The sequence below is a fragment of the Somniosus microcephalus genome, chromosome 1, assembly GCF_052327205.1.
Source record: "Somniosus microcephalus isolate GS21.2 chromosome 1, FLI_Smic_1.0, whole genome shotgun sequence".
Taxonomy (NCBI): domain Eukaryota; kingdom Metazoa; phylum Chordata; class Chondrichthyes; order Squaliformes; family Somniosidae; genus Somniosus; species Somniosus microcephalus.
Genome location: NC_140987.1, coordinates 239,049,936 through 239,077,290, shown reverse-complemented (window position 1 = coordinate 239,077,290; position 27,355 = coordinate 239,049,936).

Genomic DNA, 27,355 nt, shown 5'->3' with positions numbered 1-27,355 from the left:
CCAGGAGACTGACCGGAGAGAGCCCAGGAGACTGACTGGATACGGTGCAGAAAAATGACCGGAGACGGTCAAGGAAGCTGACCGCAGACTAACCGGAGACTGAACGCAGACAGTCCGAGAGACTGACCGGAGACAGTCCAGGAGACTGTCTGCAGACGGTCCAGGAAACTGACCGGAGACGGTCCAGGAGACTGACCGATGATGTTCCAGGAGACTGACCAGAGACTGTCCAGGAGACTGACAGGAGACTGACAGGAGACGGTCCAGGAGACTGACCGCAGACTAACCGGAGACTGACCGCAGGCAGACCAGGAGACTGTCCGGAGACAGGAGACTGAATGCAGGCAGCCCAAGAGATTGAATGGAGACAGTCCAGGAGATTGACGGGAACAGTCCAGGAGACTGACCGCAGACAATCCAGGTGAGTGAGCGGAGAGAGTCCAGGAGACTGAGCGCAGACAGTTCAGGAGACTGACCGCAGACAGTCCAGGAGACTGACCAGAGACAGGAGACTGACCGCAGACAGTCCAGGAGACTGACCAGAGACAGTCCAGGAGACTGATAGGAGATGGTCCAGGAGACTGACCGGAGAGAGTCCAGGAGACTGAGCGGAGATGGTTCAGGAGACCTGCTTGAGATGGTACAGGAGACTGACCAGAGAGTGTACAGGAGACTGAACGCAGACAGTCCAGGAGACTCACCACCGACAATCCAGGAGACTGAAGGCAGAAAGCAAAGGGGACTGACCGCAGACGGCCCAGGAGACTGACCGGAGACAGGAGACTGACCGCAGGCAGCCCAGGAGACTGAACGGAGACAGTCCAGGAGACTGACCGGAGACAGTCCAGGAGACTGGCTGGCGACGGTCCAGAAAACTGACCGCAGTCTAACTGGAGACTGATCGCAGACAGTACAGGTGACTGACTGGAGTCAGTCCAGGAGACTGACCAGAGACGGTCCAGGAGGCTGACAGGAGACGGTCCAGGAGACTGGCCAGAGACGGTACAGGAGCCTGACCGCAGACAGTCCAGGAGGCTGACCGCAGACAATCCAGCTACGTGACTGGAGAGAGTCCAGGAGACTGACTGCAGACAGTTCAGGAGACTTACTGCAGACAGTCCAGGAGACTGACTGGAGACAGGAGACTGACCGCAGGCAGCCCAGGAGATTGAACGGAGACAGTCCAGGAGACTGACCGGAGCGAGTCCAGGAGACTGACCGGAGAGAGTCCAGGAGACTGAGCGGATACGGTGCAGAAAAATGACCGGCGACAGTCCAGGAAGCTGACCGCAGACTAACCGGAGACTGAACGCAGACAGTCCAAGAGACTGACCGCAGACAGTCCAGGGGACTGACTGGAGACAGTAGGCTGACCGCAGGCTGCCCAGGAGTCTGAACGGAGACAGTCCAGGAGACTGACCGGAGACAGGACAGGAGACTGACCGGAGACGGTCTCGAAGACTGACCGGAGCGAGTCCAGGAGACTGACTGGAAAGAGTCCAGGAGACTGATTGGAGACGGTCCAGAAAAATGACCGGGGACGGCCCAGGAAACTGACCACAGACTAACCGGAGACGGACTGCAGACAGTCCAGGAGACTGACCGGAGACAGTCCAGGAGATTGTCTGCAGACGGTCCAGGAGACTGACCGGAGACAGTCCAGTTGACTGACCAGACACAGTCCAGGAGACTGACAGGAGACGATCCAGGAGACTGACAACAGACTAACCGGAGACTGACCTCAGACTGACCAGGAGACTAACCGGAGACAGGAGACTGACAACAGGCAAACCAAGAGACTGAACGGAGACAGTCCAGGAGACTGACCGGAAACAGTCCAGGAGACTGACCGCAGACAGTCCAGGAGACTCACCACCGACAATCCAGGGGACTGAAGGCAGAAAGCAAAGGGGACTGACCGCAGACAGCCCAGGAGACTGACCGCAGACAATCCAGGTGAGTGACCGGAGGGAGCACAGGAGATTGACCGCAGACAGTTCAGGAGACTGACCGCAGACAGTCCAGGAGACTGATCAGAGACAGGAGACTGACCGCAGGCAGCCCAGGAGACTGAACGGAGACAGTCCAGGAGACTGACCGGAGACAGTCCAGGAGACTGGCTGGCGACGGTCCAGAAAACTGACCGCAGCCTAACTGGAAACTGATCGCAGACAGTACAGGGGACTGACTGGAGTCAGTCCAGGAGACTGACCAGAGACGGCCCAGGAGGCTGACAGGAGACGGTCCAGGAGACTGACCACTGACAATGCAGGAGACTGACTGCAGAAAGCAAAGTGGACCGACCGCAGACATTCCAGGAGACTGACCGCAGACAATCCAGCTACGTGACTGGAGAGAGTCCAGGAGACTGACCGCAGACAGTTCAGGAGACTTACCGCAGACAGTCCAGGAGACTGATCGCAGACAGTCCTGGAGACTGACCACTGACAATGCAGGAGACTGACTGCAGAAAGCAAAGTGGACCGACCGCAGACATTCCAGGAGACTGACCGCAGACAATCCAGCTACGTGACTGGAGAGAGTCCAGGAGACTGACCGCAGACAGTTCAGGAGACTTACCGCAGACAGTCCAGGAGACTGACCGCAGGCAGTCCTGGAGACTGACCACTGACAATGCAGGAGACTGACTGCAGCTAGCTAAGTGGAACGACCGCAGACAGTTCAGGAAACTGACCGGAGTGAGTCCAGGAGACTGACTGGAGAGAGTCCAGGAGACTGCCCGGATACGGTGCAGAAAAATGACCGGCGACAGTCCAGGAAGCTGACCGCAGACTAACTGGAGACTGAGCGCAGACAGTCCAGGAGACTGTCTGCAGACGGTCCAGGAGACAGGACAGGAGACTGACAGCAGACAGTCCAGGAGACTGACCACAGACTAACCAGAGACTGACAGCAGACAGTCCAGGAGAATGACCGGAGACAGGAGACTGACCGCAAGCAGCCCAGGAGACTGAACGGAGACAGTCCAGGAGAATGACGGGAAAGAGTCCAGGGGACTGACCAGAGACGATCCAGAAAAAGGACCGGAGGCAGCCCAGGAAACTGACCGCAGACATACCGGAGACTGACTGCAGACATTCCAGGAGACTGACCGGAGTCACTCCAGGAGATTGTCTGCAGACGCTCCAGGAGACTGACCGGAGACAGTCCAGTTGACTGACCAGAGACAGTCCAGGAGACTGACAGGAGACTGACAGGAGACGGTCCAGGAGACTGACCGCAGACTAACTGGAGACTGACCACAGACAGACCAGGAAACTGACCGCAGACAGACCAGGAAGTTGACCGCAGAAAATCCAGGTGAGTGACCGGAGAGAGTCCAGGAGACTGACCGCAGACAGTCCAGGAGACTGACTGGAGTCAGTCCATGAGACGGAACAGAGACGGTCAAGGAGACTGACAGGAGACGGTCCAGAAGACTGACTGGAGACTGAGCAGAGACTGTCCAGGAGACTGACCGGAGACGGTACAGGAGACTGACCGGAGAGTGTGCAGGAGACTGACCGCAGACAGTTCAGGAGACTGACTGGAGACAGGAGACTGACCGCAGGCAGCCCAGGAGATTGAACGGAGACAGTCCAGGAGACTGACCGCAGACAGTCCAGGAGACTGACTGGAGACAGGAGACTGACCGCAGGCAGCCCAGGAGATTGAACGGAAACAGTCCAGGAGACTGACTGGAGAGAGTCCAGGAGACTGACCGGAGAGAGTCCAGGAGACTGTCTGCAGACGGTCCAGGAGACTGACAGGAGACAGTCCAGGAGACTGACCGCAGACTAACCAGAGACTGACCGCAGACAGTCCAGGAAACTGACCGGAGACAGGAGACCGACCGCAGGCAGCACAGGAGGCTGAACGGAGACAGTCCAGGAGATTGTCTGCAGACGGTCCAGGAGACTGACCAGAGACAGTCAAGGAGACTGACTGGACATTGTCCGGCAGACTGACAGGAAACGGTCCAGGAGATTGACCGGAGACTGTCCAGGAGGCTGACCGGAGAGAGTCCAGGCGACTGGCCAGAGACAGTTGTGGAGGCTGGCCGGAGATGGTCCAGGAGACTGACCGGAGAGAGTCCAAGAGACTGACCGCAGACAGTCGTGGAGACTGACAGGAGACAGTCCACGAGGCTGACTGGAGAGAGTCCAGGAAACTGACCGGAGCAATTCCAGGAGACTGACCAGAGATGGTCCAGGAAACTGACCGCAGGCTAACCGGAGATTGACCGCAGACAGTCCAGTTCATTGACTGGAGTCAGTCCAGGAGACTGACCGGAGACACTCCAGGAGACTGACTGCAGACAGTCCAGTAGACTGACCGCAGACAGTCCAGGAGACTGATCGGACATTGTCCAGGAGACTGACTGGAGACGGTCCAGGATACTGACCGAAGACGGTCCAGGAGACTGACAGGAGATTGAGGAGAGACTGTCCAGGAGACTGACCGGAGATGGTACAGGAGACTGACTGCAGACGGTACAGGAGACTGACAGGAGAGTGTCCAGGAGACTGACCGGAGAGAGTCCAGGAGATTGACCGAAGGCATTCCAGGAGACTGACCGCAGGCAGTCCAGGAAACTGACCACTGACAATGCCGGAGACTGACTGCAGACTGCAAAGTGGACTGACCGCAGACAGTCCAGAGGACGGACCGCAGACAATCCAGGTGACTGACCGCAGACAGTCCAGGAGACTGACAGCAGATAGTCTAGAAGACTGACCGGAGCGAGTCCAGGAGACTGGCCAGAAAGATTCCAGCAGACTTACCGGAGACGGTCCAGAAAACTGACCAGAGTCGGTCCAGGAAACTGACTGCAGACTAACCGGAGACTGACCGCAGACAGTCCAGGAGACTGACCGGAGAGAGCCCAGGAGACTGACTGGATACGGTGCAGAAAAATGACCGGAGACGGTCAAGGAAGCTGACCGCAGACTAACCGGAGACTGAACGCAGACAGTCCGAGAGACTGACCGGAGACAGTCCAGGAGACTGTCTGCAGACGGTCCAGGAAACTGACCGGAGACGGTCCAGGAGACTGACCGATGATGTTCCAGGAGACTGACCAGAGACTGTCCAGGAGACTGACAGGAGACTGACAGGAGACGGTCCAGGAGACTGACCGCAGACTAACCGGAGACTGACCGCAGGCAGACCAGGAGACTGTCCGGAGACAGGAGACTGAATGCAGGCAGCCCAAGAGATTGAATGGAGACAGTCCAGGAGATTGACGGGAACAGTCCAGGAGACTGACCGCAGACAATCCAGGTGAGTGAGCGGAGAGAGTCCAGGAGACTGAGCGCAGACAGTTCAGGAGACTGACCGCAGACAGTCCAGGAGACTGACCAGAGACAGGAGACTGACCGCAGACAGTCCAGGAGACTGACCAGAGACAGTCCAGGAGACTGATAGGAGATGGTCCAGGAGACTGACCGGAGAGAGTCCAGGAGACTGAGCGGAGATGGTTCAGGAGACCTGCTTGAGATGGTACAGGAGACTGACCAGAGAGTGTACAGGAGACTGAACGCAGACAGTCCAGGAGACTCACCACCGACAATCCAGGAGACTGAAGGCAGAAAGCAAAGGGGACTGACCGCAGACGGCCCAGGAGACTGACCGGAGACAGGAGACTGACCGCAGGCAGCCCAGGAGACTGAACGGAGACAGTCCAGGAGACTGACCGGAGACAGTCCAGGAGACTGGCTGGCGACGGTCCAGAAAACTGACCGCAGTCTAACTGGAGACTGATCGCAGACAGTACAGGTGACTGACTGGAGTCAGTCCAGGAGACTGACCAGAGACGGTCCAGGAGGCTGACAGGAGACGGTCCAGGAGACTGGCCAGAGACGGTACAGGAGCCTGACCGCAGACAGTCCAGGAGGCTGACCGCAGACAATCCAGCTACGTGACTGGAGAGAGTCCAGGAGACTGACTGCAGACAGTTCAGGAGACTTACTGCAGACAGTCCAGGAGACTGACTGGAGACAGGAGACTGACCGCAGGCAGCCCAGGAGATTGAACGGAGACAGTCCAGGAGACTGACCGGAGCGAGTCCAGGAGACTGACCGGAGAGAGTCCAGGAGACTGAGCGGATACGGTGCAGAAAAATGACCGGCGACAGTCCAGGAAGCTGACCGCAGACTAACCGGAGACTGAACGCAGACAGTCCAAGAGACTGACCGCAGACAGTCCAGGGGACTGACTGGAGACAGTAGGCTGACCGCAGGCTGCCCAGGAGTCTGAACGGAGACAGTCCAGGAGACTGACCGGAGACAGGACAGGAGACTGACCGGAGACGGTCTCGAAGACTGACCGGAGCGAGTCCAGGAGACTGACTGGAAAGAGTCCAGGAGACTGATTGGAGACGGTCCAGAAAAATGACCGGGGACGGCCCAGGAAACTGACCACAGACTAACCGGAGACGGACTGCAGACAGTCCAGGAGACTGACCGGAGACAGTCCAGGAGATTGTCTGCAGACGGTCCAGGAGACTGACCGGAGACAGTCCAGTTGACTGACCAGACACAGTCCAGGAGACTGACAGGAGACGATCCAGGAGACTGACAACAGACTAACCGGAGACTGACCTCAGACTGACCAGGAGACTAACCGGAGACAGGAGACTGACAACAGGCAAACCAAGAGACTGAACGGAGACAGTCCAGGAGACTGACCGGAAACAGTCCAGGAGACTGACCGCAGACAGTCCAGGAGACTCACCACCGACAATCCAGGGGACTGAAGGCAGAAAGCAAAGGGGACTGACCGCAGACAGCCCAGGAGACTGACCGCAGACAATCCAGGTGAGTGACCGGAGGGAGCACAGGAGATTGACCGCAGACAGTTCAGGAGACTGACCGCAGACAGTCCAGGAGACTGATCAGAGACAGGAGACTGACCGCAGGCAGCCCAGGAGACTGAACGGAGACAGTCCAGGAGACTGACCGGAGACAGTCCAGGAGACTGGCTGGCGACGGTCCAGAAAACTGACCGCAGCCTAACTGGAAACTGATCGCAGACAGTACAGGGGACTGACTGGAGTCAGTCCAGGAGACTGACCAGAGACGGCCCAGGAGGCTGACAGGAGACGGTCCAGGAGACTGACCACTGACAATGCAGGAGACTGACTGCAGAAAGCAAAGTGGACCGACCGCAGACATTCCAGGAGACTGACCGCAGACAATCCAGCTACGTGACTGGAGAGAGTCCAGGAGACTGACCGCAGACAGTTCAGGAGACTTACCGCAGACAGTCCAGGAGACTGATCGCAGACAGTCCTGGAGACTGACCACTGACAATGCAGGAGACTGACTGCAGAAAGCAAAGTGGACCGACCGCAGACATTCCAGGAGACTGACCGCAGACAATCCAGCTACGTGACTGGAGAGAGTCCAGGAGACTGACCGCAGACAGTTCAGGAGACTTACCGCAGACAGTCCAGGAGACTGACCGCAGGCAGTCCTGGAGACTGACCACTGACAATGCAGGAGACTGACTGCAGCTAGCTAAGTGGAACGACCGCAGACAGTTCAGGAAACTGACCGGAGTGAGTCCAGGAGACTGACTGGAGAGAGTCCAGGAGACTGCCCGGATACGGTGCAGAAAAATGACCGGCGACAGTCCAGGAAGCTGACCGCAGACTAACTGGAGACTGAGCGCAGACAGTCCAGGAGACTGTCTGCAGACGGTCCAGGAGACAGGACAGGAGACTGACAGCAGACAGTCCAGGAGACTGACCACAGACTAACCAGAGACTGACAGCAGACAGTCCAGGAGAATGACCGGAGACAGGAGACTGACCGCAAGCAGCCCAGGAGACTGAACGGAGACAGTCCAGGAGAATGACGGGAAAGAGTCCAGGGGACTGACCAGAGACGATCCAGAAAAAGGACCGGAGGCAGCCCAGGAAACTGACCGCAGACATACCGGAGACTGACTGCAGACATTCCAGGAGACTGACCGGAGTCACTCCAGGAGATTGTCTGCAGACGCTCCAGGAGACTGACCGGAGACAGTCCAGTTGACTGACCAGAGACAGTCCAGGAGACTGACAGGAGACTGACAGGAGACGGTCCAGGAGACTGACCGCAGACTAACTGGAGACTGACCACAGACAGACCAGGAAACTGACCGCAGACAGACCAGGAAGTTGACCGCAGAAAATCCAGGTGAGTGACCGGAGAGAGTCCAGGAGACTGACCGCAGACAGTCCAGGAGACTGACTGGAGTCAGTCCATGAGACGGAACAGAGACGGTCAAGGAGACTGACAGGAGACGGTCCAGAAGACTGACTGGAGACTGAGCAGAGACTGTCCAGGAGACTGACCGGAGACGGTACAGGAGACTGACCGGAGAGTGTGCAGGAGACTGACCGCAGACAGTTCAGGAGACTGACTGGAGACAGGAGACTGACCGCAGGCAGCCCAGGAGATTGAACGGAGACAGTCCAGGAGACTGACCGCAGACAGTCCAGGAGACTGACTGGAGACAGGAGACTGACCGCAGGCAGCCCAGGAGATTGAACGGAAACAGTCCAGGAGACTGACTGGAGAGAGTCCAGGAGACTGACCGGAGAGAGTCCAGGAGACTGTCTGCAGACGGTCCAGGAGACTGACAGGAGACAGTCCAGGAGACTGACCGCAGACTAACCAGAGACTGACCGCAGACAGTCCAGGAAACTGACCGGAGACAGGAGACCGACCGCAGGCAGCACAGGAGGCTGAACGGAGACAGTCCAGGAGATTGTCTGCAGACGGTCCAGGAGACTGACCAGAGACAGTCAAGGAGACTGACTGGACATTGTCCGGCAGACTGACAGGAAACGGTCCAGGAGATTGACCGGAGACTGTCCAGGAGGCTGACCGGAGAGAGTCCAGGCGACTGGCCAGAGACAGTTGTGGAGGCTGGCCGGAGATGGTCCAGGAGACTGACCGGAGAGAGTCCAAGAGACTGACCGCAGACAGTCGTGGAGACTGACAGGAGACAGTCCACGAGGCTGACTGGAGAGAGTCCAGGAAACTGACCGGAGCAATTCCAGGAGACTGACCAGAGATGGTCCAGGAAACTGACCGCAGGCTAACCGGAGATTGACCGCAGACAGTCCAGTTCATTGACTGGAGTCAGTCCAGGAGACTGACCGGAGACACTCCAGGAGACTGACTGCAGACAGTCCAGTAGACTGACCGCAGACAGTCCAGGAGACTGATCGGACATTGTCCAGGAGACTGACTGGAGACGGTCCAGGATACTGACCGAAGACGGTCCAGGAGACTGACAGGAGATTGAGGAGAGACTGTCCAGGAGACTGACCGGAGATGGTACAGGAGACTGACTGCAGACGGTACAGGAGACTGACAGGAGAGTGTCCAGGAGACTGACCGGAGAGAGTCCAGGAGATTGACCGAAGGCATTCCAGGAGACTGACCGCAGGCAGTCCAGGAAACTGACCACTGACAATGCCGGAGACTGACTGCAGACTGCAAAGTGGACTGACCGCAGACAGTCCAGAGGACGGACCGCAGACAATCCAGGTGACTGACCAGAGACTGTCCAGGAGACTGACAGGAGACTGACAGGAGACGGTCCAGGAGACTGACCACAGACTAACAGGAGACTGACCGCAGACAGACCAGGAGACTGACCGGAGACAGGAGACTGACCGCAGGCAGCCCAAGAGATAGAACGGAGACAGTCCAGGAGACTGACGGGAACAGTCCAGGAGACTGACCGCAGACAGTCCAGGAGACTGAACGCAGACAGTTCAGGAGACTGAACGCAGACAGTCCAGGAGACTGATTGGAGACAGTCCAGGAAAATGACCGCAGACTAACCAGAGACTGACCGCAGACAGTCCAGGTGACTGACTGGAGACGGTCCAGGAGACTGACCGGGGACGGTCCAGGAGACTGACAGGAGATGGTCCAGGAGACTGACCGGAGAGAGTCCAGGAGACTGAGCGGGGACGGTTCAAGAGACTGGCTGGAGACGGTACAGGAGACTGACCGGAGAGTGTACAGGAGACTGAACGCAGACAGTCCAGGAGACTGACCGCAGACAATCCAGGAGACTGACTGGAGACAGTAGACTGACCGCAGGCAGCCCAGGAGACTGAACGGAGACAGTCCAGGAGACTGACCGGAGACAGGAGAGGAGACTGACCGGAGACGGTCCAGGAGACTGACAGGAGACGGTCCAGGAGACAAACCGCAGACTAGCCGGAGACTGACCGCAGACAGGCCAGGAGACTGACCACAGAAATTCCAGGAGACTGACCGCAGACAGTCCAGTAGACAGACCGGAGACAGTCCAGGAGACTGACCGCAGACAGTCCAGGAGACTGACCGCAGACAGTCCAGGAGACTGACCGCAGAAAATCCATGTCCAGGCGACTGACCGGACATTGTCCAGGAGACTGACCGGAGACAGTCCAGGAGACTGACCGGAGAGAGTCCAGACTGGCCGGAGACAGTCCAGGAGACTGACTGGAGACAGTCCTGGAGACTGACAGGAGACAGTCTTGGAGACTGACCGGAGACAGTCCTGGAGACTGACTGGAGACAGTCCTGGAGACTGACAGGAGACAGTCCAGGAGACTGACCGGAGACAGTCCTGGAGACTGACTGGAGACAGTCCAGGAGACTGACCGGAGACGGTCCAGGAGACTGACCGGAGACAGCAGACTGAACGCAGGCAGCCCAGGAGACTGAACGGAGACAGCCCAGGAGACTGACCGGAGACAGTCCAGGAGACTGGCCAGAAAGATTCCAGCAGACTTACCGGAGACGGTCCAGAAAACTGACCAGAGTCGGTCCAGGAAACTGACCGCAGACTAACCGGAGGCTGACCGCAGACAGTCCAGGAGACTGTCCGGAGACAGGAGACTGAATGCAGGCAGCCCAAGAGATTGAATGGAGACAGTCCAGGAGACTGACGGGAACAGTCCAGGAGACTGACCGCAGACAGTCCAGGAGACTGACCGCAGACAATCCAGGTGAGTGAGCGGAGAGAGTCCAGGAGACTGACCGCAGACAGTTCAGGAGACTGACCGCAGACAGTCCAGGAGACTGACCAGAGACAGGAGACTGACCGCAGACAGTCCAGGAGACTGACCAGAGACAGTCCAGGAGACTGATAGGAGATGGTCCAGGAGACTGACCGGAGAGAGTCCAGGAGACTGAGCGGAGATGGTTCAGGAGACCTGCTGGAGACGGTACAGGAGACTGACCGGAGAGTGTACAGGAGACTGAACGCAGACAGTCCAGGGGACTGACCGCAGACAGTCCAGGAGACTGACTGGTGACAGTAGACTGACCGCAGGCAGCCCAGGAGTCTGAATGGAGACAGTCCAGGAGACTGACCGGAGACAGGACAGGAGACTGACCGGAGGCGGTCCAGGAGACTGACAGGAGACGGTCCAGGCGTCAAACCGCAGACTAACCAGAGACTGACCGCAGACAGTCCAGGAGACTGACAGCAGATAGTCTAGAAGACTGACCGGAGCGAGTCCAGGAGACTGACTGGAAAGAGTCCAGGAGACTGATCGGAGACGGCCCAGAAAACTGACCGGGGACGGCCCAGGAAACTGACCGCAGACTAACTGGAGACGGGCTGCAGACAGTTCAGGAGACTGACCGGAGACAGTCCAGGAGATTGTCTGCAGACGGTCCAGGAGACTGACCGGAGACAGTCCAGGAGACTGACAACAGACTAACCGGAGACTGACCTCAGACTGACCAGGAGACTAACCGGAGACAGGAGACTGACCACAGGCAAACCAAGAGACTGAACGGAGACAGTCCAGGAGACTGACCGCAGACAGTCCAGGAGACTCACCACCGACAATCCAGGAGACTGAAGGCAGAAAGCAAAGGGGACTGACCGCAGACGGCCCAGGAGACTGACCGCAGACAATCCAGGTGAGTGACCGGAGAGAGTCCAGGAGACTGACCGGAGACAGGAGACTGACCGCAGGCAGCCCAGGAGACTGAACGGAGACAGGAGACTGACCGCAGGCAGCCCAGGAGACTGAACGGGGACAGTCCAGGAGACTGACCGGAGACAGTCCAGGAGACTGGCTGGCGACGGTCCAGAAAACTGACCGCAGTCTAACTGGAGACTGATCGCAGACAGTACAGGTGACTGACTGGAGTCAGTCCAGGAGACTGACCAGAGACGGTCCAGGAGGCTGACAGGAGACGGTCCAGGAGACTGACCAGAGACGGTACAGGAGCCTGACCGCAGACAGTCCAGGAGGCTGACCGCAGACAATCCAGCTACGTGACTGGAGAGAGTCCAGGAGACTGACTGCAGACAGTTCAGGAGACTTACCGCAGACAGTCCAGGAGCCTGACCGCAGACAATCCTGGAGACTGACCACTGACAATGCAGGAGACTGACTGCAGAAAGCAAAGTGGACCGACCGCAGACATTCCAGGAGACTGACCGCAGACAATCCAGCTACGTGACTGGAGAGAGTCCAGGAGACTGACCGCAGACAGTTCAGGAGACTTACCGCAGACAGTCCAGGAGACTGACCGCAGACAATCCTGGAGACTGACCACTGACAATGCAGGAGACTGACTGCAGAAAGCAAAGTGGACCGACCGCAGACATTCCAGGAGACTGACCGCAGACAATCCAGCTACGTGACTGGAGAGAGTCCAGGAGACTGACCGCAGACAGTTCAGGAGACTTACCGCAGACAGTCCAGGAGACTGACCGCAGACAGTCCTGGAGACTGACCACTGACAATGCAGGAGACTGACTGCAGCCAGCTAAGTGGCCCGACCGCAGACAGTCCAGGAAACTGACCGGAGTGAGTCCAGGAGACTGACTGGAGAGAGTCCAGGAGACTGCCCGGATACGGTGCAGAAAAATGACCGGCGACAGTCCAGGAAGCTGACCGCAGACTAACTGGAGACTGAGCGCAGACAGTCCAGGAGACTGTCTGCAGACGGTCCAGGAGACAGGACAGGAGACTGACAGCAGACAGTCCAGGAGACTGACCACAGACTAACCAGAGACTGACAGCAGACAGTCCAGGAGAATGACCGGAGACAGGAGACTGACCGCAAGCAGCCCAGGAGACTGAACGGAGACAGTCCAGGAGAATGACGGGAAAGAGTCCAGGAGACTGACCAGAGACGATCCAGAAAAAGGACCGGAGGCAGCCCAGGAAACTGACCGCAGACTTACCGGAGACTGACTGCAGACATTCCAGGAGACTGACCGGAGTCAGTCCAGGAGATTGTCTGCAGACGCTCCAGGAGACTGACCGGAGACAGTCCAGTTGACTGACCAGAGACAGTCCAGGAGACTGACAGGAGACTGACAGGAGACAGTCCAGGAGACTGACCGCAGACTAACCGGAGACTGACCACAGACAGACCAGGAAACTGACCGCAGACAGACCAGGAGGTTGACCGCAGAAAATCCAGGTGAGTGACCGGAGAGAGTCCAGGAGACTGACCGCAGACAGTCCAGGAGACTGACTGGAGTCAGTCCATGAAACGGAACAGAGACGGTCAAGGAGACTGACAGGAGACGGTCCAGAAAACTGACTGGAGACTGAGCAGAGACTGTCCAGGAGACTGACCGGAGACGGTACAGGAGACTGACCGGAGAGTGTGCAGGAGACTGACCGCAGACAGTTCAGGAGACTGACTGGAGACAGGAGACTGACCGCAGGCAGCCCAGGAGATTGAACGGAGACAGTCCAGGAGACTGACCGCAGACAGTCCAGGAGACTGACTGGAGACAGGAGACTGACCGCAGGCAGCCCAGGAGATTGAACGGAAACAGTCCAGGAGACTGACTGGAGAGAGTCCAGGAGACTGACCGGAGAGAGTCCAGGAGACTGTCTGCAGACGGTCCAGGAGACTGACAGGAGACAGTCCAGGAGACTGACCGCAGACTAACCGGAGACTGACCGCAGACAGTCCAGGAAACTGACCGGAGACAGGAGACCGACCGCAGGCAGCACAGGAGGCTGAACGGAGACAGTCCAGGAGATTGTCTGCAGACGGTCCAGGAGACTGACCAGAGACAGTCAAGGAGACTGACCGGAAACAGTCCAGGAGACTGACTGGACATTGTCCAGCAGACTGACAGGAAATGGTCCAGGAGATTGACCGGAGACTGTCCAGGAGGCTGACCGGAGAGAGTCCAGGAGACTGACCAGAGACAGTTGTGGAGGCTGGCCGGAGATGGTCCAGGAGACTGACCGGAGAGAGTCCAAGAGACTGACCGCAGACAGCCGTGGAGACTGACAGGAGACAGTCCACGAGGCTGACTGGAGAGAGTCCAGGAAACTGACCGGAGCAATTCCAGGAGACTGACCAGAGCTGGTCCAGGAAACTGACCGCAGACTAACCGGAGACTGACCGCAGACAGCCCAGTTCATTGACTGGAGTCAGTCCAGGAGACTGACCGGAGACACTCCAGGAGACTGACTGCAGACAGTCCAGTAGACTGACCGCAGACAGTCCAGGAGACTGACCGGACATTGTCCAGGAGACTGACTGGAGACGGTCCAGGATACTGACCGAAGACGGTCCAGGAGACTGACAGGAGATTGAGTAGAGACTGTCCAGGAGACTGACCGGAGATGGTACAGGAGACTGACTGCAGACGGTACAGGAGACTGACAGGAGAGTGTCCAGGAGACTGACCGGAGAGAGTCCAGGTGATTGACCGAAGGCATTCCAGGAGACTGACCGCAGGCAGTCCAGGAAACTGACCACTGACAATGCCGGAGACTGACTGCAGACTGCAAAGTGGACTGACAGCAGAATGTCCAGAGGACGGACCGCAGACAATCCAGGTGAGTGACCGGAGAGAATCTGAAATACTGACCACAGACAGTTCAGGAGACTGAACAGAGACAGTCCAGGAGACTGACCAGAGACAGTCCAGGAGACTGACTGCAGAGAGTCCAGGAGACTGACTGGAGTGAGCCCAGGAGGCTGACTTGAAATATTCCAGGAGACTGACCGCAGATTAACCGGAGACTGACCGCAGACAGTCCAGGAGACTGACCGGAGACAGTCCAGAAGATTGTCTGCAGACGGTCCAGGAGACTGACCGGAGAGAGTCCAGGAGACTGACTGGAGACGGTCCAGGAGACAGACAGGAGACGGTCCAGGAGACTGACTGGAGAGGGTCCAGGAGACTGACCGGAGAGGGTCCAGGAGACTGACCGGAGAGGGTCCAGGAGACTGACTGGAGACAATCCAGGAGACTGGCCGGAGCGAGGCCAGGAAACTGACCGCAGACTAACTGGAGACTGACCGCAGACAGTCCAGGAGATTGAATGCAGACAGCAAAGGGCAGTGACCGCAGACAGTCCAGGAGACTGACCGCAGACAATCCAGGTGAGTGACCGGAGAGAGTCCAGGAGACTGACCGGAGACGGTCCAGGAAACTGACCACAGACTAACCGAAGACTGACCACAGACAGTCCAGGAGGCTGACCGGAGTCACTCCAGGAGACTGACCGCAGACAGTCCAGGAGACTGACCAGACGTTGTCAAGGTGACTGACCGGACACGGTCCAGGAGACTGACATGAGACTGAGTGGAGACTGTCCAGGAGACAGACCGGAGACAGTACAGGAGATTGACCGGAGGCATTCCAGGAGACTGACCGCAGACAGTCCAGGAGACTGACTGGAGAGAGTCCAGGAGACTGACTGGAGTGAGTTCAGGAGACTGACTGGAGAGAGTCCAAGAGACTGACCGGAGAGAGTCCAGGAGACTGATCGGATACGGTGCAGAAAAATGACCGGAGACGGTCCAGGAAGCTGACCGCAGTCTAACCGGAGACTGAGCGCAGACAGTCCAGGAGACTGACCGGAGACAGGACAGGAGACTGTCTGCAGACGGTCCAGGAGACTGACCGGAGACAGGACAGGAGACTGACCAGAGACGGTCCAGGAAACTGACAGGAGACAGTCTAGGAGACTGACAGCAGACTAACCGGAGACTGACCGCAGATAGTCCTGGAGACTGACCGGAGACAGGAGACTGATCACAGGCAGCCCAGGAGACTGACCGGAGACAGTCCAGGAGACTGACCGCAGACATTCCAGGAGATGGACCACCGACAATCCACAGACTGACTGCAGACAGCAAAGGCGACTGACCGCAGACAGTCCAGGAGACTTACCACAGGCAATCCAGGTGAGTGACCAGAGAGAGTCCAGTAGACTGACCACAGACAGTCCAGGAGACTGATCGGAGACAGGAGACTCTCCGCAGGCAGCCCAGGAGACTGAAAGGAGACTGTCCAGGAGACTGACCGGAGGCAGTCCAGGAGATTGAATGGAGAGATTTCAGGAAACTGACCGCAGACGGTCCAGAAAACTGACCAGAGACTGTCCAGGAAACTGACTGCAGACTAACCGGAGACTGACCGCAGACAGTCCAGGAGACTGACCGGAGACAGTCCAGGAGACTGACCAGAGGCAGTCCAGGAGGCTGTCTGCAGACGGTGCAGGAGACTGTCTGCAGACGGTGCAGGAGACTGAACGGAGACGGTCCAGGAGACTGACCAGAGACGGTCCAGGAGACTGGCTGGGGAGAGTCCAGGAGACTGACCGCAGATAGTCCTGGAGACTGACCGCAGACAGTCCAGGAGACAGCCAGGAGACCGTCCAGGAGACTGACCGGACATTGTCCAGAAGACTGACCGGAGATGGTCCAGGAGACTAACCCGAGAGAGTCCAGGAGACTGACCGGAGAGATTCCAGGAGACTGAACGTAGAGCGTCCAGGAGGCTGAGTGGAGACGGTCCAGGAGACAGACAGGAGATGGTCCAGGAGACTGACTGGAGAGGGTCCAGGAGACTGACCGGACAGCGTCCAGGAGACTGACTGGAGACAGGAGACTGACCGCAGGCAGCCCAGGAGACAGAACGGAGACAGTCTAGGAGACTGACTGCAGACAGTCCAGGAGACTGACCGGAGCGAGTCCAGGAAACTAACCACAGACTAACCGGAGACTGACCGCAGACAGTCCAGGAGATTGAATGCAGACAGCAAAGGGCAGTGACTGCAGACAGTCCAGGAGACTGACCGCAGCCAATCCAGGTGAGTGACCAGAGAGAGTCCAGGAGACTGACTGCAGACAGTTCAGGAGACTGACCGCAGACAGCCCAGGAGGCTGACCGGAGACAGGAGACTGACCGCAGGCAGCTCAGGAGACTGAATAGAGACAGTCCAGGAGACTGACCGGAGACAGTCCAGGAGACTGACTGGAGAGAGTCCAGGAAACTGACCGGAAGTCCAGGAGACTGACCGGAGACAGTCCGGGAGACTGACCGGAGAGATTGCAGGAGACTGAACATAGAGAGTCCAGGAGACTGAGCGTAGACGGTCCAGGAGACAGACAGGAGACTGTCCAGGAGACTGACCGGAGAGAGTCCAGGAGACTGACCGGAGACAGTACTGGAGACAGACCGGAGACAGTCCAGGCGACTGACTGGAGAGAGTCCAGGAGACTGACTGGAGAGATTCCAGGAGACTGAACGTAGAGAGTCCAGGAGTCTGAGCGGAGACGGTCCAGGAGACAGACAGGAGACGGTCCAGGAGACTGACTGGAGAGGGTCCAGGAGACTGACTGGAGACAGTCCAGGAGACTGACCGGAGCGAGTCCAGGAAACTGACCGCAGACTAACCGGAGACTGACCGCAGACAGTCCAGGAGATTGAATGCAGACAGCAAAGGGCAGTGACCGCAGACAGTCCAGGAGACTGACCGCAGACAATCCAGGTGAGTGACCGGAGAGAGTCCAGGAGACTGACTGCAGACAGTTCAGGAGACTGACCGCAGACAGCCCAGGAGGCTGACCGGAGACAGGAGACTGACCGTAGGCAGCTCAGGAGACTGAACAGAGACCGTCCAGGAGACTGACCGGAGACAGTCCAGGAGACTGACTGGAGAGAGTCCAGGAAACTGACCGGAGCAAGTCCAGGAGACTGACCGGAGACAGTCCGGGAGACTGACTGGAGAGATTCCAGGAGACTGAACGTAGAGAGTCCAGGAGGCTGAGCGGAGACGGTCCAGGAGAGAGACAGGAGATGGTCCAGGAGACTGACCGGAGAGGGTCCAGGTGACTGACTGGAGACAGGAGACTGACTGCAGGCAGCCCAGGAGACAGAACGGAGACAGTCTAGGAGACTGACTGCAGACAGTCCAGGAGACTGACCGGAGCGAGTCCAGGAAACTGACCGCAGACTAACCGGAGACTGACAGCAGATGGTCCAGGAGATTGAATGCAGACAGCAAAGGGGAGAGACTGCAGACAGTCCAGGAGACTGACCGCAGACAATCCAGGTGAGTGACCAGAGAGATTCCAGGAGACTGACTGCAGACAGTTCAGGAGACTCACCGCAGACAGTCGAGGAGGCGGACCGGACACAGGAGACTGACCGCAGGCAGCTCAGGAGACTGAACAGAGACAGTCCAGGAGACTGACCGGAGACAGTCCAGGAGACTGACTTGAGAGAGTCCAGGAAACTGACCGCAGCAAGTCCAGGAGACTGACCGGAGATGGTGCAGGTGACTGATAGGAGACGGTGCAGGAGACTGACCAGAGAGACTCCAGGAGACTGACCAGTGAGAGTCCAGGAGACTGACCAGAGATGGTCCAGGAGACTGACCGCAGACAGCCAAGGAGACTGACTGGAGACAGACCAGGAGACTGTCCTCAGACAGTGCAGCGGACTGACTGGACATTGTCCAGGAGACTGACCGGAGACGGTCCAGGAGACTGACCGGAGACAGTCCAGGAGACTGACCGGACATTGTCCAGGAGACTGACCGGAGACGGTCCAGGAAACTGACCGGAGACGGTCCAGGAGACTGACCGGAGACAGTCCAGGAGACTGACTGGAGACAGTCCAGGAGACTGACCGGAGAGAGTGCAGGAGACTGACTGCAGAGAGTCCTGGAGACAGTCCAGGAGACTGACCGGAGAGTGTCCAGGAGACTGACTGCAGAGAGTCCTGGAGACAGTCCAGGAGACTGACCAGAGAGTGTCCAGGAGACTGACTGCAGAGATTCCTGGAGACAGTCCAGGAGACTGACAGGAAACACTCCAGGAGACTGACTGGACATTGTCCTGCAGACTGACAGGAGACGGTCCAGGAGATTGACCGGAGACTGTCCAGGAGGCTGACCGGAGAGAGTCCAGGAGACTGATCAGAGACAGTTGTGGAGACTGGCCGGAGATGGTCCAGGAGACTGACCGGAGAGAGTCCAAGAGACTGACCGCAGACAGTCGTGGAGACTGACCGGAGACAGTCCAGGAGACTGACCGGAGACAGTCCAGGAGACCGACAGGAGACAGTCCAGGAGACTGACCAGAGAGAGTACAAGAGACTGACCGCAGACAGGCCTGGAGACTGACCAGAGACAGTCCAGGAGACTGGCCGGAGACAGTCCAGGAGACTGACAGGAGACAGTCCAGGAGACTGACTGGAGAGAGTCCAGGAGACTGACCGCAGACAGTCCTGGAGACTGACTGGGGACAGTCCAGGAGACTGACTGGACATTGTCCTGGAGACTGACCGGAGACGGTCCAGGAGACTGACCAGGGACAGTCCAGGAGACTGACCGGAGAGAGTCCTGGAGACTGACCGGAGACAGTCATGGAGACGGACTGGAGAGTGTCCAGGAGACTGACTGGAGAGTGTCCAGGAGACTGACCGCAGACAGTCCTGGAGACAGTCCAGGAGACTGACAGGAGACAGTCCAGGAGACTGACTGGACATTGTCCTGGAGACTGACCGGAGGCGGTCCAGGAGACTGACCAGGGACAGTCCAGGAGACTGACCGGAGAGAGTCCTGGAGACTGACCGGAGACAGTCATGGAGACTGACCGGAGACAGTCCAGGAGACTGACCAGAGAGAGTACAAGAGACTGACCGCAGACAGGCCTGGAGACTGACCAGAGACAGTCCAGGAGACTGGCCGGAGACAGTCCAGGAGACTGACAGGAGACAGTCCAGGAGACTGACTGGAGAGAGTCCAGGAAACTGACCGGAGTAAGTCCTGGAGACTGACCGGAGACGGTCCAGGAAACTGACCGCAGACAAACCGGAGACTGACCGCAGACAGTCCAGGTGACTGACTGGAGTCAGTCCAGGAGACTGACCGGAGACACTCTAGGAGACTGACCGCAGACCGTCCAGTAGACTGACCACAGACAGCCAGGAGACTGACCGGACATTGTCCAGGAGACTGACTGGATACGGTCCAGGATACTGACCGAAGACGGTCCAGGAGACTGACAGGAGATTGAGTAGAGACTGTCCAGGAGACTGACCGGAGATGGTACAGGAGATTGACTACAGACGGTACAGGAGACTGACAGGAGAGTGTCCAGGAGACTGACCAGAGAGAGTCCAGGAGATTGACCGGAGGCATTCCAGGAAACTGACCACGGACAATGCCGGAGACTGACTGCAGACTGCAAAGTGGACTGACCGCAGACAGTCCAGAGGACGGACCGCAGACAATCCAGGTGAGTGACCGGAGAGAGTCTGAAATACTGACCACAGACAGTTCAGGAGACTGAACAGAGACAGTCCAGGAGACTGACCAGAGACAGTCCAGGAGACTGACTGCAGAGAGTCCAGGAGACTGACTGGAGCGAGTCCAGGAGGCTGACTTGAAAGATTCCAGGAGACTGACCGGAGATGGTCCAGATAAATGACCGGAGACGGCCCAGGAAACTGACCGCAGATTAACCGGAGACTGACCGCAGACAGTCCAGGAGACTGACTGGAGACAGTCCAGAAGATTGTCCGCAGACGGTCCAGGAGACTGACCAGAGAGAGTCCAGGAGGCTGAACGCAGAAAGTCTTGGAGACTGACCGGAGTCAGTCACGGAGACTGACTGGAGAGAGTCCAGGAGACTGACCGGAGAGAGTCCAGGAGACTGACCGGAGAGAATCCAGGAGACTGACCGGAGAGAATCCAGGAGACTGACCGGAGACGGTCCAGGAAACTGACCACAGACTAACCGAAGACTGACCACAGACAGTCCAGGAGGCTGACCAGAGTCACTCCAGGAGACTGACCGCAGACAGTCCAGGAGACTGACCAGACGTTGTCCAGGTGACTGACCGGACAGGGTCCAGGAGACTGACATGAGACTGAGCGGAGACTGTCCAGGAGACAGACCGGAGACAGTACAGGAGACTGACTGGAGAGAGTCCAGGAGAGTGACTGGAGTGAGTTCAGGAGACTGACTGGAGAGAGTCCAAGAGACTGACCGGAGAGAGTCCAGGAGACTGATCGGATACGGTGCAGAAAAATGACCGGAGACGGTCCAGGAAGCTGACCGCAGTCTAACCGGAGACTGAGCGCAGGCAGTCCAGGAGACTGACCGGAGACAGGACAGGAGACTGCCTGCAGACGGTCCAGGAGACTGACCGGAGACAGGACAGGAGACTGACCAGAGACGGTCCAGGAGACTGACAGATGACAGTCTAGGAGACTGACAGCAGACTAACCGGAGACTGACCACAGATAGTCCAGGAGACTGACCGGAGACAGGAGACTGATCGCAGGCAGCCTAGGAGACTGAACGGAGACAGTCCAGGAGACTGACCAGAGAAGGTCCAGGAGACTGACAGGCTACGGCCCAGGAGACTGACAGAAGACGGTCCTAGAGACTGACCGGAGAGACTCCAGGGGACTCACCAGTGAGAGTCCAGGAGACTGACCGCAGACAGTCTATGAGACTGACCGGAGACAGTCCAGGAGACTGACCGCAGACAGTCTAGGAGACTGACCGGAGACAGTCCAGGAGACTGACCGCAGACAGTCCAGTAGACAGACCGGAGACAGTCCAGGAGATTGACCGGAGACAGTCCAGGAGACTGACCGGAGACAGTCCAGGAGACTGACCGCAGACAGTCCAGGAGACTGACCGGACATTGTCCAGGAGACTGACTGGAGACGGTCCAGGAGACTGACCGGAGACAGTCCAGGAGACTGACCAGAGACAGTGCAGGAGCCTGTCTGGAGCGAGTCCAGGAGACTGACCGGAGACAGTCCTGGAGACCGACCGGAGACAGTCCAGGAGACTGACCGGAGACAGTCCTGGAGACTGCCCGGAGAGAGTCCAGGAGACTGACCGCAGATAGACCTGGAGACCGACCGGAGAGAGTCCAGGAGACTGACCGTAGAGAGTCCAGTAGACTTACCGTATAGAGTCCAGGCGACTGAGCGGAGATAGTCCAGGAGACAGACAGGCGACAGTCCAGGAAACTGACCGGAGAGGGTCCAGGAGACTGACCGGAGATGGCACAGGAGACTGACCGGAGATGGTCTGGAAGACTGACTGCAGACGGTCCAGGAGACTGACTGGACATTGTCCAGGAGACGGACTGGAGACAGTCCAGGAGATTGACCACTGACAATGCAGGAGACTGACTGCAGATAGCAAAGTGGACTGACCGCAGACAGTCCAGGAGACTGACCGCAGACAATCCAGGTGAGTGACCGGAGAGAGTCCAGGAGCCTGACCACAGACAGTTCAGGAGACTGACCGGAGAGAGTCCAGGAGACGGACCGTAGACTCTCCAGGAGTCTGACCTCAGGCAGTCCAGGAGACTAACTGGAGACAGTAGACTGACCGCAGGCAGCAGAGGAGACTGAACAGAGACTGTCCAGGAGACTGACCAGAGACGGTCCAGGAGACTGACAGGCTACGGTCCAGGAGACTGACAGAAGATGGTCCTAGAGACTGAGCGAAGAGACTCCAGGGGACTCACCAGTGAGAGTCCAGGAGACTGACCGCAGACAGTCTAGGAGACTGACCGGAGGCAGTCCAGGAGACTGACCACAGACAGTCCAGTAGACAGACCGGAGACAGTCCAGGAGATTGAACGGAGACAGTCCAGGAGACTGACCGGACAAAGTCCAGGAGACTGACCGCAGGCAGTCCTGGAGACTGACATGACATTGTCCAAGAAACTGACTGGAGACGGTCCAGAAGACTGACCTGAGAGAGTCCAGGAGACTCCCCGGAGACAGTCCAAGAGACTGTCCGGAGCGAATCCAGGAGACTGACCGGAGACAGTCCTGGAGACTGACCGGAGACAGTCCAGGAGACTGACTGGAGACGGTCCAGAAAAATGACCGGAGGCGGCCCAGGAAACTGACCGCAGACTAACCGGAGACTGACCGCAGACAGTCCAGGAGATTGAATGCAGACAGCAAAGTGGAGTGACCGCAGACAGTACAGGAGACTGACCGCAGACAATCCAGGTGAGTGACCGGAGAGAATCCAGTAGGCTGAATGCAGACAGTTCAGGAGACTGACCACAGACAGTCCAAGAGGCTGACCGGAGACAGGAGACTGACCGCAGGCAGCTCAGGAGACTGAACAGAGACAGTCCAGGAGCCTGACCGCAGCGAGTCCAGGAGACTGACCGGAAAGAGTCCAGGAGACTGACCAGAGACGGTCCAGAAAAATGACCGGAGTCAGCCCAGGAAATTGACCGCAGACTAACCGGAGACTGACCGCAGACAGTCCAGGAGACTGAATGCAGACAGCAAAGTTGAGTGACCACAGACAGTCCAGGAGACTGACCGCAGACAATCCAGGTGAGTGACCTGAGAGAGTCGAGGAGACTGACCGCAGACAGTCCAGGAGCCTGACTGCAGACAGTTCAGGAGACTGACCGGAGAGAGCCCAGGAGACTGACCGTAGACTCTCCAGGAGATTGACCTCAGACAGTCCAGGAGACTGACTGGAGACAGAAGACTGACCGCAGGCAGCCCAGGAGACTGAACGGAGACAGTCCAGGAGACTGACCAGAGACGGTCCAGGAGACTGACAGGCTACGGTCCAGGAGACTGACAGAAGACGGTCCTAGAGACTGAGCGGAGAGACTCCAGGGGACTCACCAGTGAGAGTCCAGGAGACTGACCACAGACAGTCTAGGAGACTGACCGGTGACAGTCCAGGAGACTGACAGAAGACGGTCCTAGAGACTGAGCGGAGAGACTCCAGGGGACTCACCAGTGAGAGTCCAGGAGACTGACCACAGACAGTCTAGGAGACTGACCGGTGACAGTCCAGGAGACTGACTGCAGGCAGCCCAGTAGACAGACCAGAAACAGTCCAGGAGATTGACCGGAGACAGTCCAGGAGACTGACCGGACACAGCCCAGGAGACTGACCGCAGACAGTCCTGGAGACTGGCATGACATTGTCCAGGAAACTGACTGGAGACGGTCCAGAAGACTGACCGGAGAGAGTCCAGGAGACTGACCAGAGACAGTCCAGGAGACTGTCCGGAGCGAGTCCAGGAGACTGACCGGAGACAGTCCTGGAGACCGTCCGGAGACAGTCCAGGAGACTGACTGGAGAGAGTCCAGGAGACTGAGCAGTGACGGTCCAGGAGACAGACAGGAGACGGTCCTGGAAACTGACCGGAGAGGGTCCAGGAGACTGACCGGAGACGGCCCAGGAGACTGACCGGAGACGGTCTGGAAGACTGACTGCAGACGATCCAGGAGACTGACTGGACATTGTCCAGGAGACGGACCGGAGACAGTCCAGGAGATTGACCACTGACAATGCAGGAGACTGACGGCAGATAGCAAAGTGGACTGACCGCAGACAGTCCAGGAGACTGACCGCGGCAATCCAGGTGAGTGACCGGAGAGAGTCCAGGAGCCTGACCGCAGACAGTTCAGGAGACTGACCGGAGAGAGTCCAGGAGACTGACCGGAGAGAGTCCAGGAGACTGACTGGAGACAGTAGACTGACCGCAGGCAGCCCAGGAGACTGAACGGAGACAGTCCAGGAGACTGACGAGAGACGGTCCAGGAGATTGACAGGCTACGGTCCAGGAGACTGACAGAAGACGGTCCTAGAGACTGACCGGAGAGACTCCAGGGGACTCAGCAGTGAGAGTCCAGGAGACGGACCACAGACAGTCTAGGAGACTGACCGTAGACAGTCCAGGAGACTGACCGCAGACAGTCCAGGAGACTGACCGCAGACAGTCCAGGAGCCTGACCGGACATTGTCCAGGAGACTGACTGGAGAGGATCCAGGAGACTGACCGGAGAGAGTCCAGGAGACTGACCAGAGACAGTCCAGGAGACTGTCCGGAGCGAGTCCAGGAGACTGACCGGAGACAGTCCTGGAGACCGACCGGAAACAGTCCAGGAGACTGACCGGAGAGAGTCCAGGAGACTGACCGCAGACAGTCCTGGAGACTGACCGGAGAGAGTCCAGGAGACTGACCGTAGAGAGTCCAGGAGATTGACCATATAGAGTCCAGGAGACTGAGCGGAGACGGTCCAGGAGACAGACAGGAGACGGTCCAGGAACCTGACCGGAGAGGGTCCAGGAGACTGAACGGAGACGACCCAGGAGACTGATGGAGTCAGGATACTGACTGCAGGCAGCCCAGGAGGCTGAACGGAGACTAACGAGAGACTGACCGCAGACAGTCCAGGTGACTGACAGGAGACAGTCCAGGAGACTGACAGGAGGTGGTCCAGGAGACCGAACGCAGATTAAACGGAGACTGACCGCAGACAGTCCAGGTGACTGACTGGAGTCAGTGCAGGAGACTGACCAGAGACGGTCCAGAAGACTGACAGGCGACGGTCCACGAGCCTGACCGGGGACGGTCCAGGAGACTGACAGGAGACGGTCCAGGAGACAGACCAAAGAGACTCCAGGAGACTGTCCGGTGAGAGTCCATGAGACTGACCGCAGACAGTCTAGGATGCTGACCGGAGACAGTCCAGGAGACTGACCGCGGACAGTCCAGTAGACTGACCGGAGTCAGTCCAGGAGACTGACCGCAGACAGTACAGGAGACAGACCGGAGAGAGTCCAGGAGACTGACCTGAGACAGTCCAGGAGACTGTCCGGAGCGAGTCCAGGAGACTGACCGGAGACAGTCCTGGAGACCGACCAGAGACAGTCCAGGAGACTGACCGGAGACAGTCCAGGAGACTGACCGGAGAGAGTCCAGGAGACTGACCGCAGACAGTCCTGGAGACTGACCGGAGAGAGTCCAGGAGACTGACCGTATCGAGTCCAGGAGACTGAGCGGAGATGGTCCAGGAGACAGACAGGAGACGGTCCAGGAAACTGACCGGAGATGACCCAGGAGACTGACGGAGACAGGATACTGACTGCAGGCAGCCCAGGAGCTGAACGGAGACTAACGAGAGACTGACCGCAGACAGTCCAGGTGACTGACAGGAGACAGTCCAGGAGACTGACAGGAGGTGGTCCAGGAGACCGACCCCAGACTAAACGGAGACTGACCGCAGACAGTCCAGGTGTCTGACTGGAGTCAGTCCAGGAGACTGACCAGAGACGGTCCAGAAGACTGACAGGCGATGGTCCACGAGCCTGACCGGGGACAGTCCAGGAGACTGACAGGAGACGGTCCAGGAGACTGACCGAAGAGACTCCAGGAGACTGACCAGTGAGAGTCCATGAGTCTGACCGCAGACAGTCTAGGATACTGACCGGAGACAGTCCAGGAGACTGACCGCAGAAAATCAAGTAGACTGACCGGAGACAGTCCAGTAGACTGACCGGAGGCAGTACAGGAGACTGACCAGAGATTGTCCAGGAGACTGACCAGAGATGGTCAAGGAGACTGACAGGAGAGAGTCCAGGAGACTGACCGGAGACAGTCCAGGAGACTGACTGGAGAGAGTCCTGGAGACTGGCCGGAGACAGTACAGGAGACAGACAGGAGAGAGTCCAGGAGACTGACCGCACACAGTCCAGGAGACTGAATGCAGACAGCAAAGTGGAGTGACCGCAGACAGTCCAGGAGACTGACCGCAGACAATCCAGGTGAGTGACCGGAGAGAGTCCAGGAGGCTGACAGCAGACAGATTCAGGAGACTGACCACAGACAGTCCAGGAGGCTGACCAGAGACAGGAGACTGACCGCAGGCAGCTCAGGAGACTGAACCGAGACAGTCCAGGAGACTGACCGGAGACAGTCCAGGAGATTGACTGGAGAGAGTCCAGGAAACTGACCGGAGCAAGTCAAGGAGACAGACCGGCGACGGTCCAGGAAACTGACCATAGACTAGCCGGAGACTGACCGCAGACAGTCCAGGTGACTGACTGGAGTCAGTCCAGGAGACTGACCAGAGACGGTCCAGGAGACTGACAGGAGACGGTCCAGGAGACTGACCGGAGAGACTCCAGGAGACTGACCAGTGAGAGTCCAGGAGACTGACCGCAGACAGTCTAGGAGACTGACTGGAGACAGTCCAGGAGACTGACCTCAGACAGTCCAGGAGACTGACCGGACATTGTCCAGGAGACTG